We start from the raw sequence: 18,385 nt of genomic DNA on the forward strand, positions 1-18,385 counted from the left end.
AGTGGGTACATGCGTATGTATGGCTGTGCCCCTTTGCTGCCCACCCGAAACTATCGCACTGTTAATCAGCTATACTCCAATACAACATTGAAAGGTTTTTTTTTAAGAGGTTAAAAACAAACAACCACCCCCAAAGAAACCCATGTGCTGATGAAGATCCCCAAGATACATAGTTAGGATCACGGTATGATCCTAGTTTGGTTCGGCTTGAAGATATTCAGAATATACATATAGATGCATATATGCGAATACGCACAGACACAAGCGTACACAAGAATCTGCTAACAATTACTCTCAATGAAACTAGTAGAGGAGGCGGAATTTTGTTTTTCTCTTTCGACCTTTTGTGGCTGTTTTCTCATTTGCATTCATTTGTTTACATTAGAAAGGACATTATTTCAAAACTTGATAAAAGTTCTGCACAAATGGAAAATAGTCATCACTTTCCAGCTAAAGTCAATTCCGGAGAGGTGGTATTTACCTGAGTCGTGCAGACAAAGGGACCAGGGTGAGCTTTGAGGCTGTGAGCCAAGCTCAGCCCCAACACGCGCTAAAAGCAGGGGCACCCAGTCCTGCTCTCTTGGTGTCAAAAGGCCAGGCTAGGTATCACCTGACTCCACTTAGGGACACTCAGCAGGAGCACCCAGCTCTGACAGACAAGGGTCTGGTTCCAGGGGATTTTGTCATCGAGAGCAAATCAGCTGGCATCCCAGAGAGAGAAACAGCCGACCAGGGTAAAGCTGTGGAAAAGTGAAATTGGTCTTGGCTCTGGGCTCCACGGAGGTTTTTTCCGTTAACCGGAGGTGAGCCCAGGTGCGAGGTTAATGGAAAGATGCAAAAGAGGCCGTCGAGGACTAAGGGGACAGTTTACGCAGCAGGAGGGCGCAGTGCCTGTGGTAAGTGGATGCTCTTTTATGAAACAGAGCCCCTGGAGTGGCAGGGAAGGCCTCTTGTGGGTCTGGAAACTCAGCCTGGAGGGGACAAACAGGCTGGAGAGAGGCACTGCCAAGGATGGAAGCAGACCAGCACAAGCCTTGCTTTGTTCTCTGCAGAAACAATGAAACGTCAATAAAGGGAAAATGTCTAAATTTTTCACATTCCTTAACATCCCACTCCTCTAAAGGAACTCCTTTGATTTTGACATACCCTTTTTCTCTCTTCCTGCACATGGATTCAAAAGTTTCACATTTCTAACTAAAACCTATACAGAATGTATCATTTTCCCTTTTTAAACCATATGATATAAAAACGTATTTTCCACATCTCTGTGTTGCACTAGTTGACATCCTGTCCTGCTGGTGCCTAGGTAAACTGTGGGTTACTTCTGATGTTTTAGAAATAACTGTTACTTGAGTATTCTTGCTTTACAATGTTGTGTTAGCTTCTGCTATATGGCAGAGTGGATCACCTATACACACACGTATAACCCCCTCTGTTTTGGATTTCCTTCCCATCGCGGTCACTACAGAACGCTGAGTAGAGTTCTCTGCGCTCTACAGTAGGCTCTCATTAGTTAGCTGTTTTACACGCAGCAGTGTATAGCAGTCAGCCCCGATCTCTCAATTCATCCCGTGCCTCTTCCCCACTCTGTATCCACGTTTTTCCTTTGTCTGTGGTTCTATTACTGCTTTGCAAAGAAGTTAATATATCATGTTTCCAGATTCCGCATATATGTGTAAATATATGATATTTGTTTCTTCCTTTCTGACTTCCTTCTGTACGACAGTCTCGAGGTCCATCCACGTCTCTACAAATGACCCAGTTTTGTTCCTTTGATAGGCTGAGTAATGTTCCATCGTATTAACATACACACCACGTCTTTATCCACACGGCTGCGCATGGACGTTTAGGTGGCTTCCACATCCTGGCTGCGGGAAAGAGTGCTGCAATGGACATTGGGGTGCACACATCCTTTGGAATCACGGTTTTCTCTGGGTACAAGCCCAGCAGTGGGATTGCTGGGTCATATGGCGGTATACTTCTGATTTCAGGACCTGAAAGATACTGCTCCAGTGAACGTCTTCAATGTACACAGCTTTTCCCCTCCTGTTAAATTACTTCCTAAAAATATTCAGGACTGAAATGACAAGACCAAAGACACAACATTTTTGCAACGTGTTGCCTCATTGCTTTCCAGGAGGGATATGACAGTATTCAGTGCCTGTAAGTTGCTGACAGGGATGGAACCACAAAGCCAGGAGGATAGTAGCTGTCTCACATGGGGCTGCTGTCATAAAATACCATAGACTGAGTGGCTTGAGAAACAGAAACACTTCTCACAGTTGTAGAGGCTAAAAGTCGGAGATCACAGGGCCAGCATGGTTGAGTTCTGGTGAGAGCTCTTTTCTTGGCTTGATGATGGCCACTTTTTTTCTGTGTCCATATACAGTGGAGAGAGGTGAGCAGGATCTCCCCATCTCTTATAAGACCACCAATCCTTTTGGATTAGGACTGCACCCTTATGACCTCATTTAACCCTGAACTTCCTAAAAGCCTTATCTATAGATACAGATGCACTGGGAGTTAGGGCTTCAGCATATGAATTTTGGGGTAGCATCAGACTTGCCCAACTAAGGAAGTTCCTGGACCATTTGAGCCCAGCTCCATCGAAGGATATATGACCACAACAGCCCTTTCTCTGGAGAAAAGCCAGAGTATCATGTGTGAGAAGAAACCAAGGGCTCTCCACCTTTAACAGAGCTTTAGGGACAGACCACGAAACAGAGACGGGGAAGGCTAGATTTCCTTACTGAAGCCTGGAAACTGATTCCAACCTGCTTTGTTTGTGATAGATGATCATCGGATGCGAGCTCAGCTGAAGCGAATTGGGGACGAGCTTTCTACATTCCAGACTGAACCTGACTCTCAACAATCCGTGCTCAAGTTCTCCCATCTCCAGTCTTTTCAGACCTTAGGTTGATCTGATACCACCACCAGGGAGGGCGTCGTGAAGACAAGGGTGTTTGGTTAGAGAATTTCTAAAAGCCTTTTTGGCCTCCAGAGAGCTTCAGCATCTTGGAGACAGGTGATACAAGAGCTTGGGCTGAACTCAGAGGAGTCAGCTTCACAAAGATTAGTTCACATTACATCAGCTTTCCCAGACTCCGCCCAGTTCAGTCCCCATGCACCAACCCTGCCCCTCCATCATCACGATAAAACATCCCACACAAGCAGGCAGGATGAAGTGTGCTGCAGAAGTGCCCCTTACCACCTCCCATCCCCTGCTGAACCCTCCGTATATCCTGGCCAGTCAGCACTGAGCTGCACTGCGTGGATCATTTTGGCCACAGGAGTTCTTCTGCCCCTAAATCCAGAACTGATAGACTACATGAACAAAATGCAAGGCCAGGAAGCCCGCTCCTGCCCCATCCACACACCCGCACCTGTAGGGACCCTGAGTGACGCTGCGTCGTCCCCGACCCAGTCTCAACACTCCCTCCATCCAGGAAAGGAATCCACATCTGGGCCCCACCCGCGAGCTCGTAATGCAGGATTCACTGGCTTCCATGGAAAGAAAAGAACATGTCATGTAGTGAAACGGAATGCAATTTCCCCATTAGCCATGTTAATTTTCTCTCTAGATTTTAGACCAAATTATTTATCGCTGAGCCTCTCACTCTCCCTGTCTCTTCCCACAGAGCCTTGAAATCACCTTCTACCATCCAAGGCTTTTCAACTATTCTTCTGCAAACACTTGCTTCCTCTCTTTCAAACAAATAACCCAGTCCTCTGCCAAAACTCGGCCAGATTCCGCTCCTTGAGCCTAGACCTTCCACTCATCTTTCCCATGACAGTCAAGGTCAAAGGGAAGGTCAGGGGCTCCAGGGTAATCAATACATGGACCTGGAAGAAGGGAAAACAGAAATCTGGCCTGGACAATTGGCCCAAAGAAGACACTGAAGCTGATATCAAGAGTACTTCATCTCAAGTCCCCTGGAGCGACACTTGAAATGAGTTAATTAGTGATGAGAGAGTATTTGCTTACCTCTATCCCCACCGACGGCACTGAGACGGAAGTGGCTGTTTTGTTTACCATCATGTCCCAAATCTCCAGGGCACTGACTGCCTCGCACAGAGCAGGCACCCAGTAAACACTAGCTGGTTGACCGGTCCCAGTCTATGCTGACCCCAACAGAGTCTATGCTGACCCCAGCAGAGTCTATGCATGTATGTGTCTTCAAAATGAAACAAGATTTCAGAGGGCACGCGTAACCGAATTCAGACGTATTTTGAGTTTGAAAACAAATGTAAAAGGGCCTTAAACATTATAACTGTGTGTCGTGCTCTTTCATTCAGTCATGTCCGACTGTTTGGGACCCCATGAACTGTAGCCCACCAGGTTCCTCTGTCATAGGATTTTCCAGGCGAGTACTGGAGTGGGTTGCCATTTCCTATTCCAAGAATAACATAATTGCATATGTGTAATTTGAATTAACAGCTGATGTTACTAATAAGATTGCCGGTGTTACTACTAAGGTCCCCAGAAACATAATCATAATATTGTATGCAGCAGGTGTTTTAGTGGCTCCATTTTACAGATGGGGACACCAAGCCCCAACGACAGTAATGAATTCACCCAAGTCACGCGGTTAACAGTAGCCATGGTTTGAATCACATGGACTGGTATTGCAGGTTCTGTTTGCAGTTAGATGGAGCGGCTCCCTGGGTAGATCACTGGACCAGACACTTGGTCCCACCACTCCCTCTGCTCTGGGTGACTTGAAGCTAGCTTCAAGCCTCTGTTTTCTCATCCATAATTAAGAACCATCTGGAAGTGCTGTGCAAGGGTCTGGCATGGGGACATCACAAGCACAGGACTGGTTGAGCTGAGCATCACTTCCAGGAAGGGTGGCTTGGCAGAGAGCAAGCCAGCCCGTTGTCCAGTCCGCTGGCAAGGCGGAGGTGGGTGAGCTGCCCGGCCCGGAGCTGCAGCCAGAAGCCAAGGATCCCACTCCAGGTCTCGGGGGAAGAACTGGCTAGAAGACCCAGCTCCCCCTGCTTAGGATAGGTCACCCTGTGAAGCTGGCACTGACTGTGTGCCTCTAGTAACCAGGAAGGTGATAAGTGGGCTGACGGCCCAGCAGGACTTTGGAGTCCCAGAGAAGTTAGCTTTCTGAGGGAAAGACAAAGGGGTGGCATTCATGTCTCAGAAACTTCTAGAAGCTTCTTTGGATTTTACAAATACTGTGAGCTTCCAAAAACAGGTCTCCAGTCTAAAATACTTCAGAGAGGAGCTTAATTGCCAGGATTAGAACAGCAACCACAAAACGTTTCCATTTACAGCTGTGAAGTTGAAAGACCCCATTTCCATAACCATCTTGGTTAACCAGAGATTTTTAAATTGTACTTATTTTTGTTTTTGGCTGTGCTGGGTCTACGTCACTGCACAGGCTTTCTCTAGCTGTGGCAAGAGGGGGCCACCCTGCGTGGCAGCGTGCAGGCTTCTCATCGTGGGGACTCCGCTTGCTGGGAACCACAGGCTCCAGCGCACACGGGCTCCAGGAGTCGCAGCACATGGTCTCGGGGGTTGAGACTTCTGGCTGCAGAGCAGGCTCAGTGGCTGCGGTGCCTGGGCTTGGTCGCTCCTCGGCATGGGGGATCTTCTAGGATCAGGACTACAAACCTGTGTCCCCTGCCTCGGCAGGCAGATTCTTGACCACTGAGCCACCAGGGAAGCCCAACCAGAGAGTTTTGATGAACCAGGTGCACTACAGGCTGACTACACTACATGAGATCAGCAGATGAGAGCGATGGCTTCACCTGGACCTTCTAAGCGCAGGATCTCAGGCCTCACCTGAGATCTACTGAATCGGGACCTGCAGTTTCAGTGAGACTCCAGGTGATCTACAATGGAGAAGGGAATGGCAACCCACTCCAGTATTCTCATGTGGAGAACTCCATGGACAGAGGAACCTGGCAGGCTACAGTCCATGGGGTCGCAAAGAGTTGGACACGACTGAGCGACTCACACACACACACACACACACACAGAGGTCACCTGTGTGTACATTAAAGTTTGAGAGGCACTGGCCTATAGTCCTCTGGTCCATCTGATGTTTTTCAAACAAGGAAACGGAAGCCCGGGAGAGGAAGTCTTTTCTCCAGGTGACAGGAAAGTCGTAGCTATGGCAAAGGAGTCCTCCCGACCCCCACAGCCAACTGAGGCTCATCTCTGCTTCTTCTTCTGCCCCAGCCCCACCCCCCAGCAATCTGACTCTCTTCTCCATCCTATAGCCCCAGAGATGGGGAGAGGATGGGCCAGCTGTGTGGTCTCTTCCAGCAGCAGACAGCCAGGGCCACATGGCACGCCTGTGAAAGAACTGAGCTGGGGGATGCATGCTTCCCGGAGCATATAGCTTGGGAAGAAGGGTGTGGGGACCACAGCTGGTACCCTTCCTTACACCCTAGGCACACCTTCCAAACCCACACATGGATTTTTCCCTGTGGGAACCTGAGATCTCTTGGACTACAGAAATGAGCTAGGTTCAAAACCTCAGGGAACTGATGCCTCAGAGGAGAGCCCTTCGTGAATGAATCAGTGGATGCCAGTACCGGGGCTTCCGTATCTGTTGGAGATGAGACCACTGTGGGGTGACCCCCGTGTGTTCTTCCAGAGGGCCTGGGAGATGGAGGCCCAGCTGCCTCCAGCAGCACCCTTCTCAGGAGCTCATCCTAAGCGGGCGTGCTTCCCATCCTTATCATATTTCCCAACCCCTCCTCCTGAGGCTTCCTGAGGTCGCCTCCCAAATCAACCCTGTGCCCTCGAACCCTCTCAGAGTCGGCTTCTGAAGGAATCCAACTGGAAGGAACCGAGAAGCTCAAAGCGCTGTAGGGTGGTGGGTTCTGGTTTCCTCCAGAGCTTTACTTCTCTGAATAAGGGATGCAGGTTTGGGGCAGAGCTGAACTGCAGTGGAGAAGACGGACCAGGGCTGGCTAACAATACTCCAAGATACTTTTCTTTTTACTTTCCTGGAATAACCCAGGAAGGTACATCCACTAACTGTTACATCCACTCAGTGAATATTGGTTTGATGAACACCACATTATTCTCCTTCCAAGCCACTGACAAAGCTCTACCCAGCTTTGTGTGATACTCAATAAGTTTTTTTTATCATTATTACATAACTGCTTCAGAGACTTTGTTGGTACAATATAACTGATGAAACTGAGAAATGAGTTGCCTGAGGTTGGTGAATACTGTTAGAATATTTATAATATTCTGCGCACTCAGCCCCATGGGCCTCAAAATAAAGGCTCTGTATTTACTGCGCGACTCCTTTATTATGTGTTCATAGGATGCCCACAGAATTGCCGTGGCTACAAGGGAGTCCAGAGTAAGGATTCCCTGGCATTTTCTCAGGATTTCCCCTGCTCTCTTACTACTAAATTTCTGCTGTTGACCCACTTGGGTAGCTAGAAGGCAGCTGTGCAAACAACATTTTTCAGATTTTCTTCAAGCAAGAGAAAGGTCAATGGGATAAAATGATTACTTTTTTTAATTAGGAAAAACAAGTCTACTGTTAAGGCAATACCTACCAGAAACCCCTCTAAAACTAGGCAGGATCCTCTGAAATTTGCTCAGGGCTCAGCAAACTCTTCCTGCAAAGGGCCCAGCAGTATTTTAGACTTTATAGACCTCGGGGTCTCTGTCATGACTAGTCAACTCTGTGTTGTGAAAGCAAGCAGCCAGTGACAATGGGCAAACACAGGGGCACGTGTGTGCTAATAAAACTTTATTTAGACACCAAAATTTGGATTTTATTTCCAAATGTTACAAACCAGTCTTTTGACTTCTAAAATATCACTTAAATATGGTTTTTCCAATAGTCACATATGGATGTGAAAGTTGCATCATAAAGAAGACTGAGCACTGAAGAATTGATGCTTTTGAACTGTGGTGCTGAAGAAGACTCTTGAAAATCCCTTGGACAGCAAGGACATCAAAAAAGTCATCCTAAAAGAAATCAACTGAATATTCATTGGAAGCACTGATGCTGAAGCTGAAGCTCCAATACTTTGGCCACCTGATGCAGAGAGCCAACTCATTAGAAAAGACCCTGATGCTGGGAAAGACTGAAGGCAGGAGGAGAAGGGGACAACAGAGGATGAGATAGTTGGATGGCGTCACCAACTTCATGGACATGAGTTTGAGCAAACCCTAGGAGATGGTGAAGGACAGCGAAGCCTGGTGGGCTACAGTGCATGGGGTCACAAAGAGTTGGACATGACTTAGCAACTGAACAACAAGAATAACACTGATGTGTCTTGCATATTAACTAACTCCACTGCCCTGAAGTGAGTCTAATGGGGAACCTTGCCTATCACCTATTAAAAAGCATATTTAAATAGGGGGTGAGGGAGAACCCCACATACTCACTTCCCACCCCCTTGGCAAGCAGGCTTCCTGAGGGAGCCCCAAGGAACACAGCTTGGTGAGCACTGTCCTAAGAAGAGGGAGTGAGTCTGAGCACATGGCCACCGCTGCTTTTCCAAAGGCAGCCTCGTGTTCCTGGGATTCACGCAGAAAGCCGGCAGGCGTGTGGGATGCCGGATACCCTGGACCCCACCTGAGCACATGACTCCCCTGCAGGGCAGGCTCACACCAGGGGCAGAGGGTGACATGCGCGAAGGGATGACTGTCAGGCGGCATGTTGAGCTGGGTAGGTCACAGCTTAGAAAAGCATCTGCTGCTAAGCCCCTTCAGTCATGTCTGACTCTGTGTGACCCCATAGATGGCAGCCCACCAGGCTCCCCCGTCCTCGGGATTCTCCAGGCAAGAACACTGGAGTGGGTTGCCATTTCCTTCTCCAATGCATGAAAGGGAAAAGTGAAAGTGACATCGCTCGGTTGTGTCTGACTCTTCAAGACCTCATGAACTGCAGCCTACCAGGCTCCTCCATCCATGGGATTTTCCAGGCAAGAGTACTGGAGTGACTTGTCATTGCCTTCTCCAAGAAAAGCATCAATCCATGTCAAAACATGGAGTCTGGTGAGAACAGAACAGAGTGAGGTTAGGGTCGGAAACTGCTCTTCTCTTCCACGGAAACCATGCCCATTGACCTAGATATGTTTTATAACAGGCTGATCTGTGTGATCACACTGATGAAACATTCCCTTAGTTTGTTTTTGTTTTTGTTTTCATTTGCCAGCATGGCACCACTTGCAGGATCTTAGTTCCTCAACCAAGGATGGAACCCGGGCTAAGGCAGTGAAAGCGCTGAGTAATAACTACTAGACAGCCAGGGAATTCCCCCCTCGTGTTAGGAGATCTGATATGCTCAGAAGGTATCAACCATGAATTGGCACTTGCTGTGGGCTTGCCATCTGCCTCGATGAGGGTTAAGTCATGAGCTGCTGCAGCTAATGACCTCCAACACCCCTGAAGGAGTTCAGGATGGAGTGCAGAAATGAGGCCCTCTGTGCTCCAGGAAACTGGCAGGACAGGTCTGTCTTCAGGTAGTTAGATCTTCTCAGGAGCTGATTTTATGAGCCCAATTCTTGTAGCTCCTCATATCTAGAAAAGCACTGAAATCCTTCATGGTGACGACTGTTTCTCGCGACTAAGAGAAGTTTCACGAGACCAGGAGAAAACGTCCACAAAAATATGTGCTTGGCTGCGCGGACCCCCCCTTCACCAAAATCACATACATATTGTCCATCCCCTGCCTCTTTGGAGCAGTCTCTCAGAGCTGTCTGAGCTGTTGTCTCCCAGGCGGCACTCCCCATATTGCCCCAAATACAACTTCACTCGCAATTCTCATGTTGCGCATTTTTTTTAGTTGACAAAGGGAAGGCGCGTGTGCTCACACTCAGAAAACTGGGCTTGACACTCTCGGTGTCGAGTCTGGCTGTGGCCTTGGGCAGTTACCTCCTGCCTGACCCTCGGGCCTCTTTGGTAGACAGCATTCACTTCCCTGCTATATATTAAGAGGTTAAATAAGATGACATTGACAGGTGCCCAGCCAAGGACTTAGCAACCAGTTGATAAATATTTAAGCTGAATCTATATTTGGAAACCAAGTGAAAATTGAAGAAGAGAAAAGCAGTCCTTCTGGGGGGCTGTTGCTTTGTGTATATTCAGAGGGGACAGCAAAGGGCACAGTTTGCCAATTGGATTCAACCCTAAAGTTTAGCAGAACTCCTGAAGATATTATAGCAAATAATCTATAAAACAAACAAACGCAAAGCACAAGTGCAAAGACGCTTGCGCAAATACATGGCAAATGTGATGAGAGAAAAAAAAAGTTGGTAAACATTACGGAAACCCTTCTTGCAGATGCCTGAACAGATCCTTTCTAAATCCATTACTTAGTTTTCATATGATCCAGGATAAGATTATATAATTTCAAAACTGTCTGTAAACTACTCATTTGCATCTGATTTCTCAATGTCTAATTTGTTCATCAGCCACAGCTATGTGTATAAAACCAGCTTTTTAATCAGCTCACAGAGTGTATAGGAGCACATTAATCTTCCATTTTATGGGAGAAGTATTCTTGTACTCAGAATTATTATGCATTTTGCACTCAGGTACACAGAGGAATGATTTACACACGTGTGTTAGCTTGTGTCTCTAGAAACATCCAGTTTAAAACCTGCTGCACACCCAAGCTCGGCGTCCTGCATTCTCACACCCCCAGGAGCTGACATGAACATGGAACAGTTTTCTGTGAGGCACATGCAGAAGAGGGTTGGAGCAGGTTGCTAGGAGAATGAGGCTTCTTTGCCTTTCATCTTCATTTGGAAAAAAAGAGAAGAAACAGCAACTGGCTCGGTGGGAAAATTCTAGGGACACAGCTCTTGGGTGACAGTTTTCCTAGCAGGCAAGGGGAAGGGCATCTCCAGGGAGCCCTGGAGTGTCTGCACTGGGGCCAGCACCACCCTCTGGTCTGGCCGCCCGAATCTCAGCCACATTGGTTCCCGCCCACCCTGTGTGAGTTCAGGGCTTGGTGACTTTGACAGGGTCAGCCCTGCTCCTGCGTCTGTTTCTAACAAGTAGGGCAGGAAGTGACTTCACCCACGGGGACCTCAGTTTATTGGTGCGTGAAAGGGACTCTGAGGTCCCTTCTGTGGTGTCTATTCCGTGACAATCTGAGACTAGATTTCTTTTTTTTAAATTTTCTTTTGGCTGCACCACCCAGCATGTGAGCTCTCAGTTCGCTGACCAGGAATCAAACTGGTGTCCTCTGCTTTGAAAGGAGACTTCTTAACCACTGGACCCCCAGGGAAGTCCCTGAGTCCAGACTTCTAACAGCTTTTCTCTGGCATGAATCTTAGGAGCTGGAATCCTGACCTGGAAACAGACTGAACCTGGTAGAGCTGAGCATCACTCTGACAACCATGAAAAGAAGTTGCCTTGTCTAACAACCCCACATCTGGGTATAAGCCCTGAAGAGAGGAAATTAGGATCTCCAAGAGAGATTTGCTCACTCATGTTCACAGCGGCATTATTCACTATAGCCAAGAGATGGGAACAACTGAAATGTCAGTCAGTGGAAGAATGCATAAAGAAAATGTAATATACATTCATATATACATATGGATATATTTATTGTTTAGTTGCTAAGTCATGTCTGACTCTTGTTGACCCTATAGGCTGTAGCCCACCAGGCTCTTCAGTCAGCGGAATTCTCCAGGCAAGTATACTGGAGTGAGTTGCCATTTCCTTCTCCAGCAGATATTCCTGACACAGAGATCAAACCTGGGTCTACTGCACTGGCAGGTAGATTGTTTACCACCAAGCCACCGGGTAATATATACATACAGCATATGTATAAATATGCATACCATTCTGCCCCATAAAGAAAGGGAAGTCTGACACATACAGCAACATAAAGAAAGCTGGGAGCCGAAGAGTTGATGCTTTTGAACTGCAGTGTTGGAGAAGACTCTTGAGAGTCCCTTGGACTGCAAGGAGATCCAACCAGTCCATCCTAAAGGAAATCAGTCCTGAATATTCATTGGAAAGACTGATGCTGAAGCTGAAACTCCAATACTTTGGCCACCTGATGTGAAGAACTGACTCATTGGAAAAGACCCTGATGCTGGGAAAGATTGAAGGTGGGAGGAGAAGGGGACAACAGAGGGTGAGATGGTTGGATGGCATCACCAACTCGATGGACATGAGTTTGAGTAAGCTCTGGGAGTTGGTGATGGACAGGGAGGCCTGGCGTGTTGCGGTCCATGGGGCCACAAGGAGTTGGACGCGATTGAACTGAAAACAGTCACAAAAAGACAAAACTTGCATGATTTCACTTATGGGAGACACCCAGAGTAGTCAGATTCACAGAGACAAAGAGTAGAAAGGTGGTTGCTGGGAGCTGGGGGAAGGTTGTTGTTGAATTTATTTACTGTTTCAGTTTAGCAAGGCGAAAAGAGTTCTGGAGGTTGAATGCCTAAAAATGTGAGTATACTTAACACTACTGAATTGTGTACTTGAAATTGGTTATGATGGTAAATTTTATGCTATGTGTATTTTATCACCATGAAAAAAAAAGAAGACTTGCCTTAGAAGACCCTAACCCTCTTCCTGGGCTGGGGACCTTGTCTTGCCCACTTTGTTCTGTCCTTAAACGGAGCTGACATGAACATGTCCATGAACTCTCATGGGAAAGTATTTACATTTTTAATTTCACTAAGTTTTAATTGTTGTTTAATTGCTAAGTCATGTCTGACTCTTTGCAACCCCATGGACTGCAGCCCACCAGGCTCCTCTGTCCATGGGATTTCCTAAGCAAGAATACTGGAGTGAGTTACCATTTTCTTCTCTTCCATTTTAGATGTAAATAATAAATCACAGAAATATTACCAATATCTGAGACTTTGTCAGTGAGAAAAATCAGATATTTTCCTATCACAAATACTATAAATTTCTTAAAATATTGTTTATCAGCAATTCAAAGTTCTGCTTGTAGACTGACTGCTACACCTTGTAAATTAATATGTTAATAAAGAACATATATTCCTAATAATAACTTGTTAAATATCTTGAAATCTCTAATATAATTGGATTCCCTTCATCATCTTATGCATTTTATTGAATGGATTTAGAATATTAAATTTAGGTAAACATGAGAAGAGCTCGCAGTGCTTAGATTTACCTCGGAAAGGCTGGGTTTTTTGTTTTAGTTGTGAGGGTGGTCACTAAATCTCTGCTGACGTGGATATAGCCAAGGAACAGCCCATGATATATCTCAGTGAAATATGCAAAGCCCGTGTCTATTTCCATTATGAGGTCGGCATCAATGGTAGACAGATTCAAGGCCTGGCAAGGTGTCTGAGTCCTAATGCTGGAATCTGTGAAGACACTACCTTACGTGGCAAAAGGGATTTTGCAGATGTATTAACATAAGGATCTGGGGTTGGGGACATTCTCCTGGGTCATCAGTGGGCTCAGTGTAATCACAAGTTCCTTTAAAGAGGGAGGCGGGAGAGTGGGAGAGAAATTCTAAGATGCTATGATGTAGGCTCTGAAGATGGAGGAAGGAGCCATGAGCCAAGGGTGGTAGGTAGCCTCCCGATGCTAGGCAAGGCTGGGAAACAGACCCTGCCCTGGAGCCTTGAGAAGGCAGGCAGGCCTGCCAATACTTTGACTTTTACCTCTGACTTCCAGAACTGCCATAATAAATATGTGCTGTTTTCAGCCAGTAAATTTGGAGTAATTTGTTATAGGAGCATTGGGACTGGAAACACCGTGGAAACGGCAGTCAAGTTATGCTTAGCAGAGACCCAGAGAGAAGGCAGGGGTGGGGATGGGGGTTTGCTTATGCCTTTGTCCTCGGAAAGGGCTTCCCTTGTGGCTCAGCTGGTAAAGAATCCGCCTGCAATGCGGGAGACCTGGGATCAATCTCTGGGTTGGGAAGATTCCCTGGAGAAGGAAAAGGCTGCCTACTCCAGTATTCTGGCCTGGAGAATTTCACGGACTCTGTAGTCCCTGGAGTCGTTAAGAGTCGGACACGACCGAGCAAGTTTCACTTTCACTTTCACTTTGTCCTCTGAGAAGTAGCATTTCCTTACTGTCTTCACAAACCAGCAAAAATTTCACAGAATAATTGTTCCTTTAAACAAATACTCACACCCACTATCTATGAGGCATTAATATTCTACTATTTATTCTATTCTATTTGCTGATAAGATTGGTTTTGCAACCTCTTAAAGAACTGTGGAAGGAAATGGCAACTCACTCCAGTATTCTTGCCTGGAGAATCCCCAAGGACTGAGGAGCCTGGTGGGCTACAGTCCACGGGGTCCCAAAGAGTCAGACGTGACTGAGGACTAAATACAACACAAAGAATTGTGACTCATAGAATCTCTGAATAACATCTCTGAATAACAATTACTCCTTAATTGGAGAAAATATAGTGATTTTTTGTTGTTGTTTTCGGCTTAAAGGGTCATAAACTATCATGGCATCTGGCCCCATCACTTCATGCCAGATAGAAAGGGAAAAACTGGAAGCAGTGACAGATTTTGTTTTCTTGGGCTCCAAACTGACTGCAGACAGTGACTATAGCCATGAAGTGAAAAGACACTTGCTCCTTGGAAGGAAAGCTATGACAACCCTAGACAGCATATTAAAAAGCAAAGACATCACCTTGCCCACAAACGTCAAAGCTATGGTTTTTCCAGTAGTCATGTACGGATGTGAGAGGTGGACGATAAAGAAGGCTGAGCACTGAAGAACTGATGCTTTCAAATGATGGTGATGGAGAAGACTCTTAAGAGGCTTTTGGACAGCAAGGAGATCAAACCAGTCAGTCCTAAAGGAAAGCAACCCTGAATATTCACTGGAAGTATTAATGCTGAAGCTGAAGCTCCAATACTTTGGCCACCTGATGAGAAGACCCTGATGTTGGGAAACTTTGATGATGAAATGGTTAGATAACATCACCAAGTCAACAGATAATGAGTTTGAGCAAACTCCGGGAGATGGTGGAAGACAGAGGAGCCTGAAGTCCATGGGGTCAGAGTCAGACACAACTTAGTGACTGGACAACAACAACAACTCTCTTGGTTTGGGGCAGATTCCTTCCTGGTGACTCAGGGTGACTGGGACTGTGAGGAAGGAGCAACTGGTCTCAGGAGCAAGGAGAAGAAAGGTCAGGAGGGACAGCGCCCCACGGAAGAGCCAAGACGCTTTCCGGAAGCATAACGCTAGAGGCTCCGCTTCAGTTGACTCTCGTCCACCCTGAACTCCGACTTTACCCAGTCCCACTTTCTGCGGCCCCAAGCTCTGCAGGAGTCCTCAAGAACCGCACTGCCAACTGAGTGACAGTTGGAGGCAAAAGACTTGGGTTTCATACAGGAACGATTTGCGTTTTCAGCTGGATTTTGAAAATCTTGATAAAAACTGTGTATCATCCATTATTAAATTTAAGCTATCCCATAAACATGAAAATCTTTTTTAAATCACCTTGGACTAAATGGTACTACTGTTCACCTTGTTTACTCTGCGTATTAGAAAGATATTCTTTTAACCTTGCCAATAACCTAAAAATATAAGTGCAAAAGAAATGAAGTCTTTGAAGAGTGTGTTCATCTGTGTTTCTGTTTTCCATTCCTTTGCAACGGGGCCATGGGTTCCTACGGGGAATTCTGAGCTTGTTAGTGGTAGGGGGCTTAGGTTACACAAATCTCATGAGTTTCAAAGGCTACTTGGCACTGAGGGTGCGGGGGTGGGTAGGTCCAAGGCTGATTCTGGCAACCCAATATTTCTTTTGAAAACCCTGCTAGCTACACATAGGTAGATTCAAAGGCAATTCCTGTTACACCTGACAACCCCAAATAGTCAGCAGCAAACGCATACTGAACAGTGGTAGAGTCTATTAACGTGCTACGGGAAGAATCTATCATAATGCCTGGAAGCTACAGACATATTACCCTACATGGCAAAGGGGAATCAAGGTTGCATGGAACCAAGGTCACCAGTCATACGACCCTGAAATTGGCAAATGAGCCTGGATTATCAGGTGGGATCAATACAGTCATAAAGGTCCTGGGAAGTGGGAGGAGGCAAAGGAGGGGATCAGACTGATATGACGTGAGAACAATTCAACTTGCTTTTGCTGACTGTGAAATTGATGGAGGAAGAGGCCACGAGCCAAGGAGTGCGGGCAGCCTCCAGAAGCAGGAAAAGGCACAGAAACAGATGCCACAGAAAAGAACGTGACCTCTGATGCCTTGATTTTAGCCTGTCGAGACCCATGTCAGACTTCCCGCCTATACAGAGAGAGGACAGCATATCTGTGTTGCCGGTGGCAGCAACAGAAAGGCCGTGACCTGTCTCGGAAGGTGGGCCGTGGGCACGGATGAGGGCTGCCTGGGACGACAAGCAGAGCTGACAGAGGAGCCGGAGTCTCTCTCAAGGGGCTTCTTATTTGTTCAACCAAAGGGGGACCAAGAAACAAAAATGTCATGTATTTTCACATATATCATGGTTTGTATACATTGTCACAGGTTCCAATATTCCCTCTCCCTTAGTGTCTATTCCTGTAGAACAAGTCCCTCCCAAATTTAGTGGCTTACAACAAGAATCATGTAGCATCTCTCAGGGTTTCTTGTAGAAATTACTTATTCGGCTGCGTCAGGTCTTCGTTGAGGCGTGCGGGACCTTTGCTGCCACGTGTGGGATCTTTAGTTGTTGCACGTGAACTCCCAGTTACGTGCGGCATGTGGGATCTAGTTCTCTGGCCAGGGATGGAACCTGGGCCCCCTGCCTTGGGATTGTGGAATCCTGGCCACTGGACCACTGAGGATGTCCCCGAACTTTCATTTAAATTCAGCTAACATTTATTGAACATCTACTCTGTGCCCAGTAAGATGAGAAGTGAGCATTTGCAGTAGAAGAGGTAGTTGCTCATTGGTTAACTTGTTGAATATTCATGAATAAATATTCCAGGACTATGCAGAAGGGAAATGGTCCTGGTCTTCACGGAAATCACAAAGTGACGGGGGAAGCCGTTAATCTGATCAGCATTTATTCTGCACCTGCCATGTGTCAGGCCCTTCGAGGTGCTGGAGATGGAACAGGGAACAAAGCAGATAGGAATGCTGGCCCTCGTAGAGTTTATGTTCTAGTGAGGAACACAGAATACACCCATGAGAAGTAAAGAAAGTATGTACTGTATCAGAATGGGACAAGCATTAAGAGAAATTTAGTTCAGTTCAGTTCAGTCGCTCAGTTGCGTCCGACTCTTTGTGACCCCATGGACTGCAGCACGCCAGGCCTCCCTGTCCATCACCAGCTCCCAGAGCTTGCTCAAACCCATGTCCATCGAGTCAATGATGCATCCAGCCATCTCATCCTCTGCTGTCCCCTTCTCCTCCTGCCCTCAATCTTTCCCAGCATCAGGGTCTCTTCAAATGAGTCAGCTCTTCGCATCAGGTAGCCAAAGGACTGGAATTTCAGCATCAACATCAGTCCTGATATCCTCAGGATGGATTGGTTTGATCTCCTTGCTGTCCACGGAACTCTCAAGAGTCTTCTCCAACACCACAGTTCAAAATCCTCAATTCTTCATCGCTCAGCTTTCTTTATATTCCAACTCTCACATCCATACATGACTACTGGAAAAATCATAGCTTTGACTAGATGACCCTTTGTCAGCAAAGTAATGTCTCTGCTTTTTAATGTGCTATCTAGGTTGGTCATAACTTTATTGCCAAGGAATCAGCATCTTTTAATTTCATGGCTGCAGTCACTATCTGCAGTGATTTTGGAGCTCCCCAAAAAATAAAGTCTGACACTGTTTCCACTGCTTCCCCATCTGTTTGTCATCAAGTGATGGGACCGGATGCCATGATCTTCGTTTTCTGAATGTTGAGCTTTAAGCCAACTTTTTCACTTTCCTCTTTCACTTTCATCAAGAGGCTTTTTAGTTCTTCTTCACTTTCTGCCATAAGAGTGGTGTCATCTGCATATCTGAGGTTATTGATAGTTCTCCTGGAAATCTTGATTCCAGCTTGTGCTTTCATCCAGCCCGGCATTTCTCATGATGTACTCTGCATATAAGTTAAATAAGCAGGGCGACAATATACAGCCTTGACGTACTCCTTTTCCTATTTGGAACCAATCTGTTGTTCCGTGTCTAGTTCTAACTGTTGCTTCTTGACCTGCATACAGATTTTTCGAGAGGCAGGTCAGGTGGTCTGGTATTCCCATTTCTTTCAGAATTTTCCACACTTTATTGTGATCCACACAGTCAAAGGCTTTGGCATAGTCAATAATGCAGAAGTAGTTGTTTTTCTGGAACTCTCTTGCTTTTTTGATGATCCAGTGGATGTTTGCAATTTGATCTCTGGTTCCTCTGCCTTTTTTAAAACCAGCTTGAACATCTGGAAGTTCACAGTTCACGTATTGCTGAAGCCTGGCTTGGAGAATTTTGAG

Source organism: Budorcas taxicolor, chromosome 3 (assembly GCF_023091745.1).
Source record: "Budorcas taxicolor isolate Tak-1 chromosome 3, Takin1.1, whole genome shotgun sequence".
Lineage (NCBI taxonomy): Eukaryota > Metazoa > Chordata > Mammalia > Artiodactyla > Bovidae > Budorcas > Budorcas taxicolor.